Below are 20,555 nucleotides of genomic sequence, written 5' to 3' on the forward strand. Positions count from 1 at the left end.
ACTAAGATGACTGAATAGCAACAACATTTAGGGATCAACCTCTCAAGAAAACGGAGGATGGTAACTGGTACAGAAACATCTGAGGTAACCACCTTGTAAGAAGTGAGAGTATCTGAGAATCTGATTTCACTGCAGAGCTCCCAAAGGCCCTGGAATCAGCAGCTCAGGTACCTTTGAAGTGGCTGTGGGTGAAAGTGGGAGGACTGGCCAAGAGCCAGGTTGAGACGTAGTCCTGACCCTGCTGCACACAGTTGGGCAGTGGTACTTGCCCCAACCCAGTGCAAGAGTGAAAGGAAGTGTGTCACATTCAGCCTTCCGTACATCAACTCTTCAGCCGGGTATCAGGGAAAGAAGCTTCTCAGGGAATCCCACCAGCCTAATGTATAGAACCAGATTAAAATGGAGTCCCTTAGGTCAGGGATGGAGTGGAGGCCATCCCTGCAGGCCTGTCAAGGAAACAACCTTACAGGAATTGAAGGCTCTTCCCAGAAGTCAGCAGAGGACGACACCAGCCAGCCCCCAAATGCTGGGTCTGTCACTCTGCCGTTGGACTTCTTGTTCCCTAGCCCAGCTACCCCGTCCACATAAGAAAGGACACCACTAGACAACCAATCAGCTGAGAAAACAAAGTGCCTTTCATATTTGTTCCATTAAGGCCTCTTAGCCTGTAAACAGCCAGGAACTCATTGCTTTTGTAGCTGTGGGCTACCTGGTTCGCAGGCCGACAGCCCTGCAATAGACTCTGTCTTAGTTTAGTATGCAGTTTGGATTTTGACAAAGGAAAGACCTAACATACCAATACTGAAGGTGGCCAAACAAATGGTCACATGTCTTACAGTGGATTCCAACAGATGAAAATTCTGAGGACAAAGGGCAACGTTTCCAGAGGACAGCGTAGCACTAACCCAATGGAAGAAGACTTGCCAACACACATCACTGAAATTTCAGAACTGGAGAGGAGATCGTCTAACTTCTGGAGAGACTATAACAGGACATGTACAAAGTGTCAGGGGTCAGAACAGCTCTGGAGTCGTCAGATGCCACACTGGGCCACAGAGGAGTGCGGGCCTTCACCTGCATAATTCTGAAGGGAGTATTTTCAGCTAGGCTAAAAGTCAAGCTAAAGACTTGTAGTGTCTTTAAAAATTTATGTTCCATGTACCCTTGGAGGATGTACTCCTCCCCAAGAAAGAGGACAACACGGTGTCCAGCAAGAGGGCAGCCCACACCAGGAGGCCAGGCGGCGGCTTGCGCAGGAGGGCAGCACCAGGCCCACAAGGCACCTGGTCTAGGGACGTGGGGAAGCCCCAGGGAGGCCTCAGTGATTAGAATGCCTCCTGCCTCTGGACTGATTTGTCGAGGGCTGGGATTCCACTATTGACAGGTTCCTAGGAAAGCAGGGAGAAGAAAATGATGGGCAAGAAACAAGGTTGTCACAGTAACACGGGCTGAAACCCTTCCGCCAGGAACTGTCAAGGGGACAGGGTGGGGAGGCGTGTGGGTGACAGCCACGTGGTCCTTACCCTAGGGAGAGGTGGAGAGTTCAGTAGAGCCTGAAAGGAAGCCGGCCTGAAGGCATGACGTCAGGAAGGAACAGAATGAACCCAGAGAGTGGAAGGGGGAACGCAGGGAGAAATCCATTAGGAAACAAAAGCAAGAGGGCAGCAACAAGCCACGGGTTGCTGCTTCCTAAGTTAGTCTCTACCCTTCCGAAGAGGCACACAAATCACTATGAAGAAGGCCAGTGTTAGAGACCATGATGATCAACAAGTTTGTAATAGGAAATGTGAAAATCAAATTTCTAGGCAATTCTCAGAAAGTGCTCGGCCAGTAACCACACCCACTGCTGGGCACCAAGTGGCCCTGGAGCACCTGCTGCGTAAATGTCGGCGCGTCTCCTTTAAGAGGGAGCGAAGCCCCGCCTCCTGTGGAGCTGTCGTTTCCCGGGGCCCGTTTTGATGACGTCACGCGGTGCCGGGCCAATGGGAGCCCAGGAGGAGGGTGTCTGCGCGCGCGGACCAGCTGGGGGCGGGGCTCCTGGAGCCGAACTCTCGGGCGCGGCGCGGCGTCTCGCGGTCCTGGCCGGGGCGCGGGCGGCGGCGTTCCCGGGGCGGGGGGCGGGGAGGGGGGACTCGGCCGGGCTCGCAGCCCGCGTCTTCTCGTGAGAGTGTCCCGGGTCGGGTCAGGGCCCCCGGGCACCGCCGTGCGCTGAGAGGCCGTCCGGCTGGGAGGCCTCCCCGGGCTGAGCACCCCCGGTCCGGCTGACACCCTCCCCCGCCGAGCACCCCCTCCCGGGCTGAGCACCCCCCGTCCAGCTGACACCGTCCCCATCCGAGCACCCCCCTCCCGGGCTGAGCGCGCCCTCCCCGTCCAGCTGACACCCCCTCCCTCACTCCCTGCCCCCCCCCCCCCCCGCTGAGTACACCCCCGCCCAGCAGGTCCCTGTGCAGCCCCCCCGCCCCGCCCCCCGCCCCGCCCTGGGAGGTCCTGGGGCCCCAGGTCTGGCCGTGTTCGCCCAGGCAGTTCACACGGGAGAAGGGAGAACGGAGGAGAGGGGCCAGGGTGGGAAGGACGCTTTGGGGGAGGAGCCGGAGCGCGGTCCCTGCCACGGGGGTCGCGGGAGGAGGGGCCGGGGCTCGGGGCTGCTGGACGCGAGTCCTGTGGGAGCCTTGTTGGGTCTAGAAGGGTGTTAGGAGTGCAGCAGGTGTGGGAAGCCCTGCCCGAGCCTCGGATCTGTGCTGCCGAGAGCGCCGAGAGCGCTCCAGGCCCTCCAGGGGTGCGGCGTGCGGACGAGCAGGCGCACCTGCCTCCCAGCCCCGAGCACAGCCACGCGCGGGAAGACCTGGTGGCGCCCGAGGCTTCCGCGCCCGCACCGGCCACCTCGCCCAGACGGGCCTTCCCAGCACAGTCACGGTGAGAAAACCTCCAGGCCAGGGCCTCACCCGGTCCGGCATCACCCTGGAGAAAGGCCTCGAGTGTGCAGGGAGTGTGCAGGGAGTGTGCAGGGAGCGCGTGCTCCTTGTTCAGCCCCACAGGACACGCACCGGAGACGCTGAGAACAGCCCCTGCGAGGACGTGGTTAGCCGGAGCCAACACGCACCGGGGCATGGTCCGAGTGCCAGGTGTGTGGACGCGCCCAGGAGCTCCGCTGCAGTCCCTGCCCCGCCCAGCGCCCTGCAGTTACCTGTCCGCGCGTGTGGGGCCCTCTCGCCCAACGGCCAGCCCTGAGCCCGCTGGAGGCCTTCGTTCTCTTGACGGGTCACCTGTGGGTGACGCAGCTCTTGGCTAGGAGGACCTCAGCCGGGGGTGTCCGGGGGCTCAGTGGGGCCGGTTGACCTTTTCTCCGAGGTATTGTTGGCCTCCCATGACTCTTGTTGGACTTGTCCAGCTGCCAAGTCTGGCTTCAGAGGAACTGCCTCCCCCCCCCCCTTATCCTGCTAGGTCTGGAAATAGATGCCTTTTTGTTCAAGCCACCTTTATCTGGTGGTTTCTGCTTACTGTGCGGGGTGGGTTGAGAGCAGAATTGGGATCAGAGATGAGAGCGGAATTGGGGTCAGAAATGAGCGGAATTGGGGTCAGAAATGAGAGCGGAATTGAGGCGATGGGTGGTGGTGGGAGAGTGATGAGGGGAAGAACTCGCAGTCCGCTTTTGGCTTGGTGGGATTTGCTGTCCAAGACCTTCAGGGAGTAATTGAAGGCTTCGAGCCTGACTGCCTCCTCCAGCCCCCGCCAGCGCATCTCCGGGCTGTGCAAGTCGGGTCTGTTGTGTCCAGGGGTGTCCCACACTTGCGAGCTTTCTTCCCGGGACCTCCCTAGGAGCCGCGCCCCCGGAAGTCTAGAACCTTGTAGGCAGGTACCATGACCTATAAGACCTGCAGGGGCTCTGGAGGAGCCATGATTCGTGCAGAAACCCTGGTGTAGTAGTAGGGGGTGAGGGAGACTGTGGCAAAGTTAGGGGGGATGTGCCCCTTGTATTCACAAATGTCCTTGTAACTGTAGCTTTGCGAGATGATGGTGCGCAGAAATTCTCCGGATCTTCAGACCTGTATCTTCCCGCTAGCTATGCTCACAGTCGGTAAACACAGGTGTCCTCCACTTTTTGAAAGTTTGCATCACACCTCTTTGCTGTTACTAGAGACCTGCATTAGTACCCATTATTGCTAACAGAGAAATCTGAAGCGGATTTTCACTTTTATGTAAAGGGTGAACAGTGAAAATACAGTGTTCAGCGTTCATTTTGCAGTGAGCCGTTACGGAGGGGTGCGTACCCTCAGCAGAGAGTGGCCCTGCGTGCTCCTTCCCCAAGAACTGTACTCGGCATCTCAGCGTCAAGCCACCAGAGCTCTGAACCGTGTCTGTGGACGTCTGTGTTTTGTCTCAATTTATTTCATGCATCTGTTAGCAAGATGTGTCCTAAGGTAATCAGAAAAGCCTAAGAAAGGTGATTTTTTGGGTCTGGGAACCCTCAAAAGTTTTCCATATAAATTACTGGTAATTGCTTCTTCGCTTTATGCCATTTCGGTTTACCAAAGGTTCCATGGGAGCACTCTACTTTTGTGCGTGCGTGTTTAAAGGTTTTATTTATTTATGCAAGAGAGCACAACGGGGGGGGAGGGGCAGAGGGAAAGGGAGACGCAGACTCCCTGCTGAGCAGCGGACCGGATGGGGGACTCCATCCCAGGATCCCAGGACTCCTGGATCAAGACCCGAGCCGAAGATAGACACTTAACCCCCTGAGCCACCCTGCTGCCCTGGGAATGCACTACTTTTGGAAAGCAGGGGAAACCTGTACTGGTTCTGTAGTGGTTGGGCCCTTCTCTAGGGCAGAGAAGTCCACTGAGTTGCCCACCTGCCGGAGTGCCAAGGAAATCTGCTGGGCAGATGCTTGCAGGGAGGGGTGAGGTTGAACTTGCTGGGAAGCTAGCTGGAGCGGGCTGGACTCCCTGCGACCGAGGCGGAGCTGCCTGCTGGGTGCTGCTGCAACTTGCTGGAGGTGGGAGCTCCCCTGCTGTCCCACATCCCAGCCAAAGGCCAGGGGGGTAAGAAGCAAGTACTTTCCTCCACCCAGTGCCCCCTCTCGTGCCCTCTACTGACAAGCCTAGCTCGCCAGCTGGCAAGGAAGAAAGGTTCCAGCATCACAGCCGAGCAACGGAGAATGCGTTCGGGAGGGCTTAAAGGAGGGTTCAGCGAGTGCTGCAGCGTTCTTCTGCCTGGGACCCAGGCGCCCCTCCGGTCAAGGGGTCTGGGACTGTAATTGAGCTACCTTCTAGGGACTGGCTGAGAGGCAGGCACCACCGCGGTTGTGACCCAAGGCCGGTTTGGGGCTACAAGATCTAAAGTTTTTCCACCCAGTTTCATCATCAGTATTCGCGTATTTCTAGGGGCACCGTGTTCCATTGACCACTGTCGCAGGCCCCTGTGGACCATGGTATTTTTTTTAAAGATTTTATTTGTTTATTCATGATAGACAGAGAGGCAGAGACACAGGCAGAGGAAGAAGCAGGCTCCACGCAGGGAGCCCGACGTGGGACTTGATCCCGGGTCTCCAGGATCACGCCCTGGGCCAAAGGCAGGCGCTAAACCGCTGAGCCACCCAGGGATCCCCTGGGCCATGGTATTTTGATTACCGGTACCTACGTGCTGTCCTTCGTGTCCCTGCCTGTGGCGGTTGGGTCCTGCCACCTGGTCGGGTCCTCTGCTCCTCCAGATCCATCATCCCCAGTGAGGGCAGCCCATCTGCCCATCTCATCCCCACCACTACAGCTACCTGCCATGGGGAGTAACCAGAGTCTTCCAAGGATGAGCGTGCTCCTCTCACTAATGTATTTCTTCGTGCCTTAGTGAAAATGTGCAGTTAGGAGATAAAGGTGCAGGTCGCACATGATAAATCGAGCCCGACGTTCCTCTTACCTTGTTAAATGGAGGCCATTTTTGAGTTTAGGTTTCCATCAAGCAATCCCATATGCTGTTAGAGCCACCTCCCGCTGCCCAAGTGGGTACCTGAAACCTGGATTCTCTAGTAACTTTATCATCATCAGTAAATTTGGTCTGACCTGGTGTTATATTCCATCCACTTTGCTCTAACACCCTTAGAATCCACATATGTTCTCCATATTTCTACAGATAGGTATTAGCAAAGCCCTCCTGGTTTCCTAGGTGTGCAAGCTGTTCTGTCGAGGGCACAGTGTATACCCGTCCCTCTGACGCACCCTGCAGTGTGACCCTAGGTATGGGTCTGGTGGCAACAGAGGGTGTTGTGAACGAGTGTTCCCCTATCAAGGCACCCACCTACCCTTGGCACGGTCATCCCAGGACTTTCAAGCAAAGGAAGACTAATCTTCTAAGGCACCACGGGCCAACCTCATGGGCACAGAGTGACTCAAGGTTTAAGATGGTCAGTTATATCTGAGTCCGACCGCATGTCTCCACCCTGAGTTTCACGATCCTTTCCGGTCAGTGCCCTGGCTTTCCCTTGAGAAAGGTGAGGCTGTGAATCCAACTGTTGTTCTCAACAAATGCAGTTAATGTTTCCATGTGGCTTTTAGCAATAGCCCAGTGACTACGACAAGCAGGCTTCCGTGAGAGCGGTCCCTGAAGATCTCCGGTTCTCGCCATGACTACTCATTTTCTGTAAGCACTCTGGTGCACTGGAGAGGCTCCGTCCCACATCGGGGTTTCTGTGGCATCATTAGCACCATAAGAAGACGAGCTCAGCAGCTGCCGGGGCTCCAAGGCACTTGCTGCGGTCAGGATCACAATCAGCCCGAGGTGATAGCTCCATTAATTCTTAGGCCAGTGCACGGCATGGATTACTGGCTTCCCATTTCCCACTGGTAACGGGCTCATCAGGAGGCTGTTGAGTACGACAGGTGTCAGGTGAGGAGTACGAGTCACTTCCCAAATCCCACCTGTGCAAGCCTATCCCTTGTGATTACTCCTGGTACCGTGTGGTACCAGTCAGGGGCCAGGCCGGCAGAGAGGAACCATCCAGAATCCGAACAAAGCAGGTTGGATATAAAGAATATTAGCTATTTCCAGGGATTTAACTACTATGTGGAGATGAAAGAAGATTCTAAGGAATGCTCCGAGGGACAGTACCAAGGAAGGAACAAATCTGGGAGGAAGCAATCCCTCCCTAAGGGTGTGGAGATTGAGACCTTGTTGGAGATGGTGCCGTTTCAGCTCAGCAGATGGCAGAGGAATTTGATGGGCTGATCCGGACTGGAGGCAGGCCGTGTTTGTTGGGGCAAGAACTATGAGCCAGCAGAAGGGAGAACCCTGCCACTGCCCACCCCCAGGTCCCAACCCCCCCACAGTGTGGGGTGTCCGCACAATTCTCCTGGAATGGAGGTGCTGTCAGACTTGCTGAGAAGCCTGCTGGGGCACGGCTGCCCTTGCTGGGGAGCTGCTGGGGAGCTGCTGGGGAGCCCTCCCCCCCACCGGGAAGCCCCCGCGTCACTGGGTGTGCAGCAGCCCACCGAGGGCCTGGGGAACAGGGAGGAGGGAAAGCAGGCGGGAACCAGGGAGGCAAACCTGCTGCTCCCCGACCCTCCTCCTCCCTCTCCCGACAGAGCCAGGGCCGCATCCCCTGGCCGGGCCGTGGAAAGCATGGGTACTGCTGAGTGGCAAGTTAGGGTACCTTGATGGACAAAGGCCAACCTATGTGGATGGAGAAAAGAAACAATGGCCCATCGCACTTAGGCATAGATGGGAAATCCTGAAGAAAACCCAGAAAACTTGCTTTAGCGATACATAAAATACGGCGCGTTAAGACCGTGGGGCTCATCGCAGCAGCAGGGGGCTGCACACCGGGCCGTGCTCCCCTTTCATGGGATGGGGCTGTTACAGGGACCCACGGCCAAGCCCAGGCCTGCCCTTTCCTGGGGGAGCGCCATCCCCGGCTGCCGTTCCTCGAGGTTCCGGACCCCTTGGGCTTGCTCCCTGGATGTGGGTGACCACAGGCTCTGCCGTGGGGCCAGCGGAGTACAAGGCGGCAGAGCTGGCGCGTGAAGAAGAGCTTCTTGCCGCTCAGAAACCTCCATCTCGGGGCGCCTGGCTGGCTCAGTGGGCTAAGCATCTGCCTTCCGCTCAGCTCATGACCCCGGGGTCCTGGGATCGAGCCCCCTGCTCTTGTGCTCCTCTCACTTGCTCATTCTCAGATAGATAAATAAATAACATCTTAAGAAAAAAAAAAAGAAAAGAAAAACCTCTGTCTTGGGCTGTTAGGTGGCAAACTTCTAACTTTTTTGAGCTAGTACACATTCTGAGGGGAGTGTGTGTTTTGGCTTTTCCTTAATAATGTTTATGTTATAGAGCAAATTATATATTTTACTGTATTTCCAGATTAAGGGATAAAAGTTATATGATCATCTTAGTGGATGCAGAAAAAGATGTTTAAAAAAAAAAAACCCTTGATAACTGGGAATGGAAGCAGGTATCTTTGTTCTGACACAGGTTACTTGTAAAAAAAAAAAAAAACCTACAGCAAGCATGCTAACGGTGAGACATTTAAAGCTTTGGTTTTGAGTTGGGGGCACTTGGCAATTAACAAAAATAAATAGGTGGTGTAAGAATCAGAACGGTGAAAACAAAACTTGTTATTTGACTATATATATAGATTATATATAATCTATATATATATAAAATCCTAAAGTATATACAGATAGATTATTAGAATAAGCAAGAAAGTCTACAAAGTCGCTGATAAAAATCAGTGTGGGACACCTGGTGGCTTAGTCAGTTGTGTTTGACGCTTGATTTTGGTTCAGGTCGTGATCTCAGGGTCATGAGATCGAGCCCCACATTGGGCTCCATGGTTAGTGTGGAGCCTGCTTGAGATTGTCTCTCTCCCTCTACCCTTTCTACCCCGCCCCCCCAAAAATCAAGTCTTCTCATCCTCTACATCAAAGCCAGGAAATTAGAAATTAAAGATTTAAAAAGGTGTAGCTTACAGTGGCATGAAAAGCAAGTACCCAGGACTGTGCACGGCAGAAGGCGGGCAGGATATCTTTGAGAAACATCAAGATCCAAAGAGACTATATAAAAATGTCAAATTTCTCTACCTCGAGACTTAATGAAATTCCAATTAAAATGTTTACTGGTTTCCTTTTTGAATTTGGAAGGCAATCCTAGTAATTATAAGTAATGTAAAGGGATGAAGCTAGCCAACTGGCTCTGGAGAAACAGATGCTGGGAGTCTTGCTCCACCTGACTTGAGGACTTAGCTTATGGCCGTGGTACAGGTGGAGAGTGGTGTTATGTACAGGGACAGACGCGTGGACCAGTAAGACCAGTAGGCCAGCACACAGAGCCGAGAAATAGATCTGTGGGTCTGTTTGTGCCTGACTGATGATGCAACGGGCTTCAGTGAAAGGGTTCAGTGCGTGGCCGTGGATGTGGGGACGGACACCGGCTCTGACCCTCCTGGTTCCAGAGGAAGACTTGGGTGGCCAGTGGGGTCCCGTTCAGGCTGACTCTCAGCACGGATGCTGAGGCTCGGGGAGGTGAGGTGGGGCGGCCGGCCGCAGTCACTCCACCCACAGGGTGGGCCCGGGGCCCCCAGCCGGAGCTGCACCCCACGCCCCTGCTCCAGCTTCACAGTGACTGTCAGGCCCCAGATGAGGCTGTTTTCTGGGGGAGTAGGTTAGAGTGGGGGCTGGTACTTCCTAGGGAAACCGGTGTCCTTCGACTGGAAGGAGCTTCCTGTTTCCTTTGTGGAGATCCCAGGCCTGGCTGATGGGAGGTGCTTCCTAAAGCTGCTGAGGGAAGGAATGAATGAATGGATGAACGAATGAAAGGTGTGGTCTGACGAAAACGAGCTCATTGTATGGCCTGAATTGGCCTGCAGAGGATGCCTTGCTGAGGACCAGAGGCTCCCCCAGGCTCCTCTCCCCAGGTGTGAGTCGGCGTGTCTGGGGCCCGGGAAGGGGCTTGGAGGACGTGTGGCTATGAGACCCCGCAGGGGCTCGCCTGCTGCTGCAGAAGGCCACGAGCCCCCTGTGCCGCGGGGGTTCCAGGGCCTGGCGCAGCGGGAGTTCTGAGACTGGCAAGCCCTACCTGATGCAGGTGTGTGTGCTACAACTACATTACGGCTCAGGAGCGGCGGGGTTGGGCGACTCGGGGACAGACCTTGAGCCCTGCCAGGCCCAGCTCAGTCCTGCCCCCCGGCTCACGGCCGTCGGGAGACAAGGCGACCACCGCCTTATGCCCGGCACGTGCGGGGGCTCAGAGGGCATCAGGCAGGGAAGCGGCTGCCCTGCAGGCCTCGGGGCAGGTGGGCGGGCTCTGGGTCCCTTACATCACCCTCTGCAGCCCCTCGCCCTCCCCGGCCTCCCCGAGTCCACGTCTGGGTGCTCCTGCAGGGCGGGCACAGCGTCCTAGCTCCTGTCCTGCCTCCTGTCTGCTCTTCGGCCTGCCACCCTCTGCGCCCAGCGAGGAGGAGCTCCCCCGAGGGCAGCTCCACCCCCTCCTGCCCTGTAGACACCTCCAGCTCCTCAGTGGCCCACCAGCCCTCCCCCCACTTCTGGGGGAGCCACTTCCCCTCCCCTCCATGCCCTGCTCCTCCCCACAAGCTGTGCTGGGAATCCCCTCGGAGCTACTCCCACCCCCTTCTGCCGGGAAGCCTTCCCTTCCCTCCCTGCTAAGTGTCGTCCACGGTGCTCCCCGAGGCCTGTGCTCTCCCCACCCCAAGCATTTGTTGTAGGGCTGTGAGGGCAGGTTTGTGGTCCTCACACCGTGGGGGGTTGGACCCCACGGTGAATGCTTGTAGATGGAGCTGCTTGGGGGGATGTGCTCAGGGGGACCGCCTTATAGACAACCCCACCCCCCCCCGCAGTGTTTGCCTGACAGTAACTTAAAGACTTTCATTTCTTCTCGAAGGTCCCTAGGACCAGATAATCCTTACCCTGATTAATTAAAGCTTTAAAGAAACCAGGACTTCCTGATGTATGGAAATGGGACATTTCTGAACAAGAACCTTTCTTATCGTCCAAGACTGATGGTGCTGAGATGACAGTCCCTTGCTTCTTGCTGTGAGAGAGGGTAAGGTTCTAGAAGGGTTTCTACTCAGGAGAGCACCCATTCCGTAGACTCCGATGGTTGAAATCCTGTAGGGTTGCCAGACTGAGTACAGGAAGCCCAGTTAAATTTGAATTTCAGGTAAACCCCAAATAATTTTTTTAGTATCACTATTTCGCATATAATATTAACATTTAACTGGACAGCCTGGATTTTTATCTGCTAAATTGGGCATTTCTATTTGGAATAAGCTTGGGAATAAAAATAAAGATTTTATGAATATGTAATTCTGCCAGTGGGAAATCTGTCTTATGCATAAGGATGGTGAATATTTTGAAGAGCAAACAAAGTAATCAGACCTTGTTTTGTATTTGTGAAATCTGAATGAAACTCTTCCAAATTAGCTTTAAAATACATCTGAAAAGCATCAGTGACTTCCTAGGTGCCTACCATCTATGCATCTGGTGATGCTGTTATAAATGTCTGAAAAATATGAATGTTTAGCAAAACATTTCCATAAAGCCCAGTTTATTGTATTTACCCGTGTGTGTGTGTGTGTGTGTATTTTTTCTTTTTTTTTACTTTTTCTGTCATTATGTTTTCCTTCCTGATGTTCTAAGAGCCTTTGTTTCTCATTTCCTTTTTACTTCAAGAGCTTCCTTTAGCCATTCTTCACACCTGGTCTGCTGGTGACAGACTCTCTGAGTTGTCCTTCATGTGAGGATGTCTGGGTAGCCCCCCCCCCATTAAGTTTTGAAGATATTGAAAGATTTGAAGATGGTTCTTTTCTTTCAGTGCTTGCCATATATGGAGCCACTTCATTCTTATCTCCATGGTTTTTTGGTGACAAATCATGTCATTTCAATTGTTTTTCATCTATAGGTAAGATGTTTCTGGGGGCGCCTGGCTGGCTCACTTGCTAGGGTGTGCAACTCTTGATCTTGGTGTCATGAGTTTGCACCCATGTTGAGTGTAGAGATTGCTTAAATAAATAAACTAAAAAAACAAGGTGTTTCTGTCTTGCTGCTTTCAAGGTGTTTTCTTTGTCCTTAGCTTTGAGAAGTCTCATGATGTGTCTTGATGCAGATTTTTGGGTTCATCCTTTGTGGTGTTTGCTTAGCTTCTTGAATCTGTAGGCGTGTGTGTGTGTGTGTGTGTGTGTCCCTCCCTCTTCCCAGGACTTGGATGACATGAATGTTGCATCTTTCATTATCATCCCACATGTCCCTGAGACTGTTAATTTTTGTTGCTAGTCTATTTTTCCTCTGATGTTCAGGTTGGAGATTTCTACTGTTCTCTCTTCCAGTTCACCAGTTCTCCCCTTTCCTGTTCTGCTGTGGAGCCACCCGGTGAGTTTTTAAAATGCTTTGGTTATGGTATTTTTCAGTTATTAAATATCTATTACTTTGTTCATATCTTCTGTTTCTTTGTTGAGGCTTCTGTTTTTTTTTTTCATTTATTTCAAGTGAGTTCATAGTTCCTTACTGAAGCATAAAGTATGATGGCTGCTTCAAAACCCTTGTCTGATAATTCCAGCACATATGTCATCTTGCTTGACTGTTTTTTTCTCCTATAAGTTGAGGTTTTTCTGTTTCTTGGTATGATAAGTGATTTTTGGTTGTATCTTGAACATTTTGGGTATTTGGGATTTTATTTAAATCTGTCTTCGCAGGCAACTTCTGAGGTTCCCTCGTCACTGAGGGAATGGGGTGTGGCCTTGTTACTGTCAGGTGGATGGAAGTCTAGGTCCCCTTCTTGGCCTCTGGTGACACTCTAGAGGATGGAGAGGATACCTTCTCAGAAGCCTTAGGGGTATGGGGTGGCAGGGTGGTCACCTCATTAACACTGGGGTAAAGTCCTGACTCCCTACCAGGCTTCCTCTGACACCACCATGGTGTGTGTGTGTGTGTGTGTGTGTGTGTGTGTGCACGTGTGCTGATCTCCTTTGGACTAAGTTTATATCTTAGCATATCAGCCATCTCAGGGGAGGCCCTAAACCCAGGCCTACCTTGTCATTGATACTTAGAAGGACCTTAGATTTCAAGCATTATCTTAATCTTTATAGAAAACAGGATGAAAACTAAAAGCAATAGGTTCACAGAGCCAGGATGGGCAAGCAGAAGGCCCCTGGGGGCTGTTTGAGTCCTATAGGGTCTTCCTGCTGAAGGAGACAAGTGTACCTGCTCTAATGTGAGTCTTCCTGTGGACAGAGGACTACTAGGAGGGTTTGGAGGCTCTGGGTCCAATGTCACCTGGGTCTCTAGCCTTGGGCAAGATATCTATGCCTGGGTCCCATTTCCTTATTAAATCAAGAGGAGGAACTGACAGTCTCTGGTGAGTAAGCATCTTTGGCATTCCCCATCCTTGTCTGTAGTGGCAAAAACAAAATTAAGGAAGCCTCAGAAAAGTGCAGAAATTGGATTTACCTGGTGATTAAGCACAGGGAATTTATGTGGGAGTTTGAATCCAGTGTAATGAACAGGGGAACAGAATGACACCTTGGCCATCAGCACATCATAATGTCATCATCAATGCCTGGTCTTGACTCTAGAAATAATAAACATTTCCCCCCTCATCCCCAAACCCTTAAAATCTAAATCAACTTTATAAGTCATCCAGTTCTGACACTGGCCTTTCGTGGGTGATTTTGGGACAGGGACCCTGGGGAGGGCTCACAGCTCATTCTCTGGGCTGGGTCCTGACCTTGTCCTGGACAGGCCCAGGGAAGGGACTGTGTTCCTGAGGCATTTCCACACCCAGGGCTGGTGCCAGGTGTTCCAGGCCACTCAGGGACCCTGCACTGTCTTCTAATATCATACAAGTCCAGGACAGAATGTGCTGGTAACTAATAGAACAACAAGGTGCAAATTGGTATTTGGACAGAGAAGGATTTTCAGGTGCTTTGGGGAGAGGAGTCTTCGAGTCCTTTCACCTAATTAAGAAAGTTTGAAAAAGTTTAAAAAAAAAAAAGGCCATCAGTGGGCAGCATGAACTGGCTGTCTAATGAAAGAGACAGTGATGAGAAAGGCCCTGGTCACTTCCCTGTCCTGGGTGTGACACGTCTGGACGCATCGTCTCCATTGGAGCAAGAATTGGCTCAGCACCCCCGAGCTTCCAGTGCGCCTGTGCTGTCAGCCTGGCGGAACTGGTCCAGTTGGGGCACGCGTGCTCACAATCCTGCATTCAGTTCAGCAGATGCTTGGGCCCCGTGCAGCGCTAAGGAAGGGACAGCTGCCAGAGCCCCAGGGACTTGGGCCCTCAGGGCTTTCAGGGTGGAGGCGCTCTGAGCAGCACGATGCAAACTTACTTCTAGCGAGAAAGGGCAGTTTGTCAGCAATCCCCCTTGTGGGAGTGGATCGGAGCCTCCCCGGGGGGGAGGGGGGGTTCCTATCCGCCCTGCAGGGGAGGGGCTGAGCGGATTGCCCCCCATGTGCAAGAGCCTCGGAGAATGGCAACTTTAGCCGCACCGCCCACTCCATTCAGTACAGACCTCAGCCGGGGCTCCAGCGAGTGAAAGGTGGCCCTCATCCTGAGTTTTATTGTTCATGTGTTGGTCCTTTATTGTGTAACTTGGCCTGATGTAGGGCTGAGAAAATGCATTGTCTTATTTCACCCTTGACATTTTTATTGCAGGGAATTTTCAAATATGTGGGAAAGACTGTTCAGGCTGCTTCCTTGGGAACTATTTAAAGAGAGACAGGTTAGCTACTGAATGCAGGGAGAGAGGAAAAAAATGAGGGAGAAGAGAGAAAGAAAGTGCGGGAGGAGAGGGGTTTGCAAGTACGGAACCCCTGGTCACAGCATTTTACTTCTCTGCTTGTTCTGAGTATCATAATTTTCTAAGCGAGATGTACTTTCCCGATAGTTTTTCCCCCCTCCTTTCCGTTAATCAGATGCGAACTGAGCCTCCCATTCCTTCAGTGTCCCCAGCTCTGTGACCTTGGCCATGTCTCTTCACTCTGCTGGGCCCGTGTCTCTTCATGTTTAAGGGGAGACCGAGAACGTCCTGCACTGCTTAGGGTTATTTCAAGGGTCAGATGAACCCAAGCAGGGGATGCTGAGGAAGGAAGTACTGTTTAATGGGGCACGTATTAAAGTGGGAGGTGGGTGGGGAGGACTCCCAAGGGGAAGCCACACCTAGCCAAAATCGGAGAGTTTGCTAGGAGAAGGGGCAGGTTTGAGGGTGGGGGAAGAGGGGGGGATCTTGTGCAGAGCCCCATGGTGGAGGGTGCCCACTACCCCAGGGGCTGAGAGGAGGCAGGAGGGAGAGAGGAGCAAGGGAACTGCGGAGACCAGCAGGTGGAGACTATGGAGTGTCCACTGGACCAGGTGAGCACCCTGATCCTCATCCCATGAGCCTCTGGAAGTCACCTAATGGTTTTAGGGAAAGTCACAACGGGACTTGAATTTTGACAAGAGTTGTACTGGCCACAAGAGCCAGCCTTGACGTCAAGGCGGAGGGGAGGCAACGACTTGGCTATTTCCTGAGGCCCGTGTGGATTCTGCAGCTTGGATTGTGGCGGTGGTTGGCACGGCGGGAGGGGACTGGAGAAGAGTGGGCTGATGTTAGATAATTAGATAATTGCTTAGGGAGTCAGGTCTTCTGGTCTTGGTGACTGATCACCCGATGTGGTAAGGAGGAGGGAGGTATGGAGGACTGTGCCTCGATTTCTACCTCATGCAACTGGATGGAATATTTTCATTCACTGGTGTGGAAGCTACTGGATCAGGTTTGGACTTGGAAATGTTCAGTTTGAGGTATCTTTGAGACACCTTAGTGAAAAATGTGGAACAGGCATCATTGGATGTATAATTTTGAGTTCAGGGTTGAGATCTGGCCCCATTTTTTTACCTTTGCCTGTGTCTACACTGACCACCATGTGGCTTTTCATTGAGAGTGAGAGTAAACGTCCCAGACCCTTGACTGGAGGCTCCATTCTCTTCCACAAAACTTCACCCAACTCTTCTCAACCCCTCATTTCCTCCTAGCTGTGTCCACCAGATCCTTTCCTTCCTGTGCGTGGTTCAGACTCCTCCAAGTGTGCTGCCCTCACAAGGAGGCTCTTCAAAGGTCTGTAAGTACGATTGTCAAGTGTTGTCCCTCTCCATCTTCAGATCTAAGCTATCGGCTCCCTACACCTAATGCACAGCGGGGGGTACAGGCACCGCATAGCCACTTCGATATTCCGCTCTAATGAGGGGGACCTGGGAGGCCCAAAGGAGTCACTGATCCAGAGCAATTCTGTCATCGTACCGGGCAAATGGTGGAGGCTCCTTGATTAGGTCTCAGGGCCCAGAGATGATTCTTCAGAGCGCTTGGCTCTGTCCTTTGGCTTCTTGGCTCTATCCTCTGAGTCTTCCTTCCTTTTTCTGTGAAAGATGGTGCATTTTTGCATTGGGGCAGTTTTCAGAGCCTTATTTCTGTCAGTGGAATTTGGGGATCAAATCAGTTCCTTTTTTTTTTTTTTTTAAAAGATTTTATTTATTTATTTATAAGAGAGAGAAAGAGAGGGATCCCTGGGTGGCGCAGCGGTTTGGCGCCTGCCTTTGGCCCAGGGCGCGATCCTGGAGACCCGGGATCGAATCCCGCATCGGGCTCCCGGTGCATGGAGCCTGCTTCTCCCTCTGCCTGTGTCTCTGCGCCTCTCTCTCTCTCTGTGACTATCATAAATAAATAAAAATTAAAAAAAAATTAAAAAAGAGAAAGAGAGAGAGAGAGAGAGAGAGAGAGAGAGAGAGAGAGAGAGAAGCAGGCTCCGTACAGGGAGCCCAGTACAGGACTTGATCCCAGGTCTCCAGGATCAGGCCCTGGGGCTGAAGGGTGCACTAAACCGCTGAGCCACCCGGGCTGCCCCAAATTGGTTCCTTTAATTTGGTTCTGCTTCTACCCCTTTCAGTCTAAGCTGGCACTGTCTTTGCTGATGTGATTCCAACTACAGTGTTGCGGCTCACATGTCAATCTCACTGGGGGTTCCCTTCATTAGACACCTACATTCACAAGTCTCTTCTAGATAAGCCTTTTCACTTTGTTTCTTCCTTCTTTGAGTTGAATTTGTTGTTATTTTTTAATTTCTTGAAATGGAGACTTTGATGATTGATTTTTAACCTTTTTTCCCCCTCATTTATGTGCACTTAAACCGATACAGTTTCCCTCTAAGCATCCCTTTGACTTTAATCTGTTAAAGTTCTTCTTTTTGAAGATTTTATTTATTTATATGAGAGAGAGAGACAGACAGACAGACAGAGACAGAGACAGAGAGAACACAAGCAGGGAGAAGGGGTAGAGGGAGAGAGAGAGGAAAGAAGCAGACTCCCTGCTGAATAGGGGCCAGACACAGGGCTTGATCCCAGAACCCGGAGATCATGACCTAGCTGAAGGCAGACACTTAACTGACTGAGCCACCCACGTGCCCTAATCTCTTAAGTTTTGGTATGTTCTACTTTCATTTTCATTTACTTCAAATTCACTGATTTACATTATTTTTTAAACTCACAGGTTATTTAAAAGCAATTTTAAATTTTCTTCACAATTGTAGGTTAATTCCAATAATCAGAAAACAGAGAATGCAGTGTGTTTATTTAAAATTGTCGAGATTTCAATATGTTGCTCAAGTCTTCTATATATTTACTGATATAATTGTCTGCTTATTTTATGCATTTTGGATAGATGTTTGTTAAAGTATTTCATTTTGATTGTGGATTCATCTATTTTCCTTCTATTTTTATAATTATTTGCTATATATATTTAAAGATTTATTTATTTATTTTTAGAAAGAGAGAGGGGCCAAGGGAGAGAGAAAGAAGCAAACTCCCTGCTGAGCATGGGGCCCAACTTGGGACTGGATCTCATAACCCTGAGATCATGACTTGAGCTGAAACCAAGAGTCAGATGCTTAACTGACTGAGCCACCCAGGGACCCCAATTTGCTTTATATATTTTAAGCATATATTATTAGGTGCATACAAATTTGGAATTGTCAATACTTCTTGACCTTTTTATGAAAGATTCCTCTTTATGCTTCTTGCTTTTGAGTTTAATTTGATATTAGTAAACTTCACCGGCTTTCCTTTGGTTAGTGTTTGCATAGTAGATCTTTTTGAATGCTCCTTTTACTTTCCCATTCTCTGTATCCTTATATTTAAGATGTATATCTTGTAAGTGTCAAGCTTCATTTAATTGAACTTTGTATTTTTATCCAATCTGAGTTGATCTTTTAATTGCTGTATTTAACAAAATTACATTTATTATAATTGCGATATATTTGGGCTCAAATCTACCTACCACCTTGTAATTTTTTTCTTTGTTCACATGTCAAATGTTCCTTGTCCCAAATTTCTCTTAAAATGATTTTCTGTATTTTCATCTGTAGTTTTCTTTCTGTATTTCATTTTCTACTGACTTATCTTCCATTTCTTTATTTCTCTCTCCACTGGTGTATAATCTGCTTTTAAAGTAATATATGGAGTACTATTTTTAAAATATTATTTCCCTCTTTTATCAATGAGGTATAATTCAGGGGCACCTGGGTGGCTCAGTTGGTTAGGTAGCTGTCTTTGGCTCAGGTCATGATCCCGGGGCCCTGGGAACAAGCCCCTCGTTGGGCTCTCTGCTCAGCTCTCTCCCTCTGCCTGCCACTGCTCCCCCTGCTTGTGCACTCTCTCTCTGTCAAATAAATAAAATCTTCAATGAGGTATTACTTATATATGATAAAGTGCACAAATCCTGTGTTTAGCCTGATAAATTGTTACATACACATGCACACACATGCACATCTTTGTCTATCTCAATCTCTATATCATCTTTGCTTATATTCATATCAAATAATCAACTGTATCAGGATATTTTATGTTCCTAGCATCCCAGAGTCTCCCTTATGTCCGTCACATATGATATTTCCTCAGAGATAACCTTTTTTTTTTTAACCTCTATCACCATGGATCAGTTTTGTCTGTTTTTGAATTGTCTATAAATGAATTCTTTAGTATATATTCTGTTATATCTGTGTTGTTTACTCAACATTATGTCTTAATTCATCCATGTTTTGTGTAGCAGTAGTTTTTATTGTTATGTAGAAATCCACTATACAAATATGCTACATTTTATTTATTTATTCTCATTTTTTTTAAGGTGGGAGAAATTTTTTTTTTTATGATAGTCACACGCAGAGAGAGAGAGAGGCAGAGACATAGGCAGAGGGAGAAGCAGGCTCCATGCACTGGGAGCCTGACGTGGGACTCGATCCCGGGTCTCCAGGATCGTGCCCTGGGCCAAAGGCAAGCGCCAAACCACTGCGCCACCCAGGGATCCCTGGGAGAAATTTTTTAAAAAGATTTTTATCTATTTATTCATGAGAAACACACACACACACACACACACACACACACACACACACGGAGAGAGAGGCAGAGACAGAGGGAGAAGTAGGCTCCTTGTGGGGAGCTCGATGCGGGACTTGATCCCAGGACCCTAGGATCAGGACCTGAGCCAAGGGCAGATGCTCAAACACTGAGCCACCCAGGTAACCTGGTTTATTGTACTGTTACTGGACATTTGATTTATTTCTACGCCATTATTCTCTTGTGACTTTTTCTCTTGATCTTGTGTCCATTGTGTCTGGTAATTTTTGATTGAATGTTGGGCATTGTATCATAAATTGATGCAGTTCTGAATGATGTTATCTTCCTCTAGAGAGGTTTCACTTTTGCTTATGCTAGGCAGTTAGATTAGGGGCAGACTGATTTAATTTAATCAGGTAGTGAACTGATTTGAGGTGGTTTAAAGTCTTGTAAGGCCAAGTCAATGTCTGGATTATCTTTTTCACAGGTATGCTCCTTGATGCAGCCTGAACTCCAGTTACTCCACAGCCTAGTGACAGTGCCTGAAGCTCTGCTTGGCTTCTCAGACTCTTGGCTTTTATTCTCTGCATGGCCTGTCAGCCCATGGGCTGCTGTCAGCACATAAGCAATCACTTTGAAGAGATAAGTGATGAAGAGTGTCGGGGTCACTTCTGTGCATTCTTCTTGTCTCTCAAGGTCCTCATGCTTTGGCTAAATCAGTACCTTGAACCACAGTGGTTGTTGTTGTTTTTTCCTCTCAGACCTATGAGATTGATGAGAATCTGCTTCTCCCACTCACAGCCACTTTCTGCTTGGCTTCCAATCCTTTCAAATCCATGCTGCTTAGGAATTTCCAAGTACCTGGATGGTGGGAGCAGCACTCAATGTCAGACTCACATCAGTCAGTTTTCTTTTCCCTGGGATTGTTGTGTTTCGTCCAGCTTTTCTTATTATTTCTGGCACAGAGTTTGGTCTGATACAAGCTACTCTGTCATGCTAGAGCAGATTGGTGGAATAATTCCAGGCACCTTGTTTCAGCAGCAGTTTGCATTCTATCAGATGATTCTTAAATTTGATTTTCCTAATTGTCCAATGAAATAGTTAGCTAGTTATTGTCCCTACTTTACATGTGGGGGATGCTGAGGCTCATAGGACTAAAGTGGTTGAGGGGTTTCTATCGTTGATATGTGGTGGGGTCATCT

The 20,555-nt window shown here is 50.3% G+C and overlaps 2 long non-coding RNA genes across 2 annotated transcripts; both read left to right on the forward strand.

The window, feature by feature from the left end:
• The first annotated feature begins 2,514 nt into the window (after positions 1-2,514).
• Positions 2,515-8,524, forward strand: LOC140616304 (uncharacterized). Its single transcript, XR_012016851.1, has 2 exons — positions 2,515-3,122; positions 4,000-8,524. It is a non-coding gene; the product is annotated as an uncharacterized lncRNA (long non-coding RNA).
• Positions 8,525-8,715: 191 nt separating this feature from the next.
• On the forward strand, positions 8,716-16,201 carry LOC140616303 (uncharacterized). The gene is made up of 3 exons (XR_012016850.1): positions 8,716-11,040; positions 12,323-12,365; positions 16,006-16,201. It is a non-coding gene; the product is annotated as an uncharacterized lncRNA (long non-coding RNA).
• The last annotated feature ends 4,354 nt before the right edge of the window (positions 16,202-20,555 follow it).

The sequence above is a fragment of the Canis lupus genome, chromosome 24, assembly GCF_048164855.1.
Source record: "Canis lupus baileyi chromosome 24, mCanLup2.hap1, whole genome shotgun sequence".
In the NCBI taxonomy this organism is placed as follows: domain Eukaryota; kingdom Metazoa; phylum Chordata; class Mammalia; order Carnivora; family Canidae; genus Canis; species Canis lupus.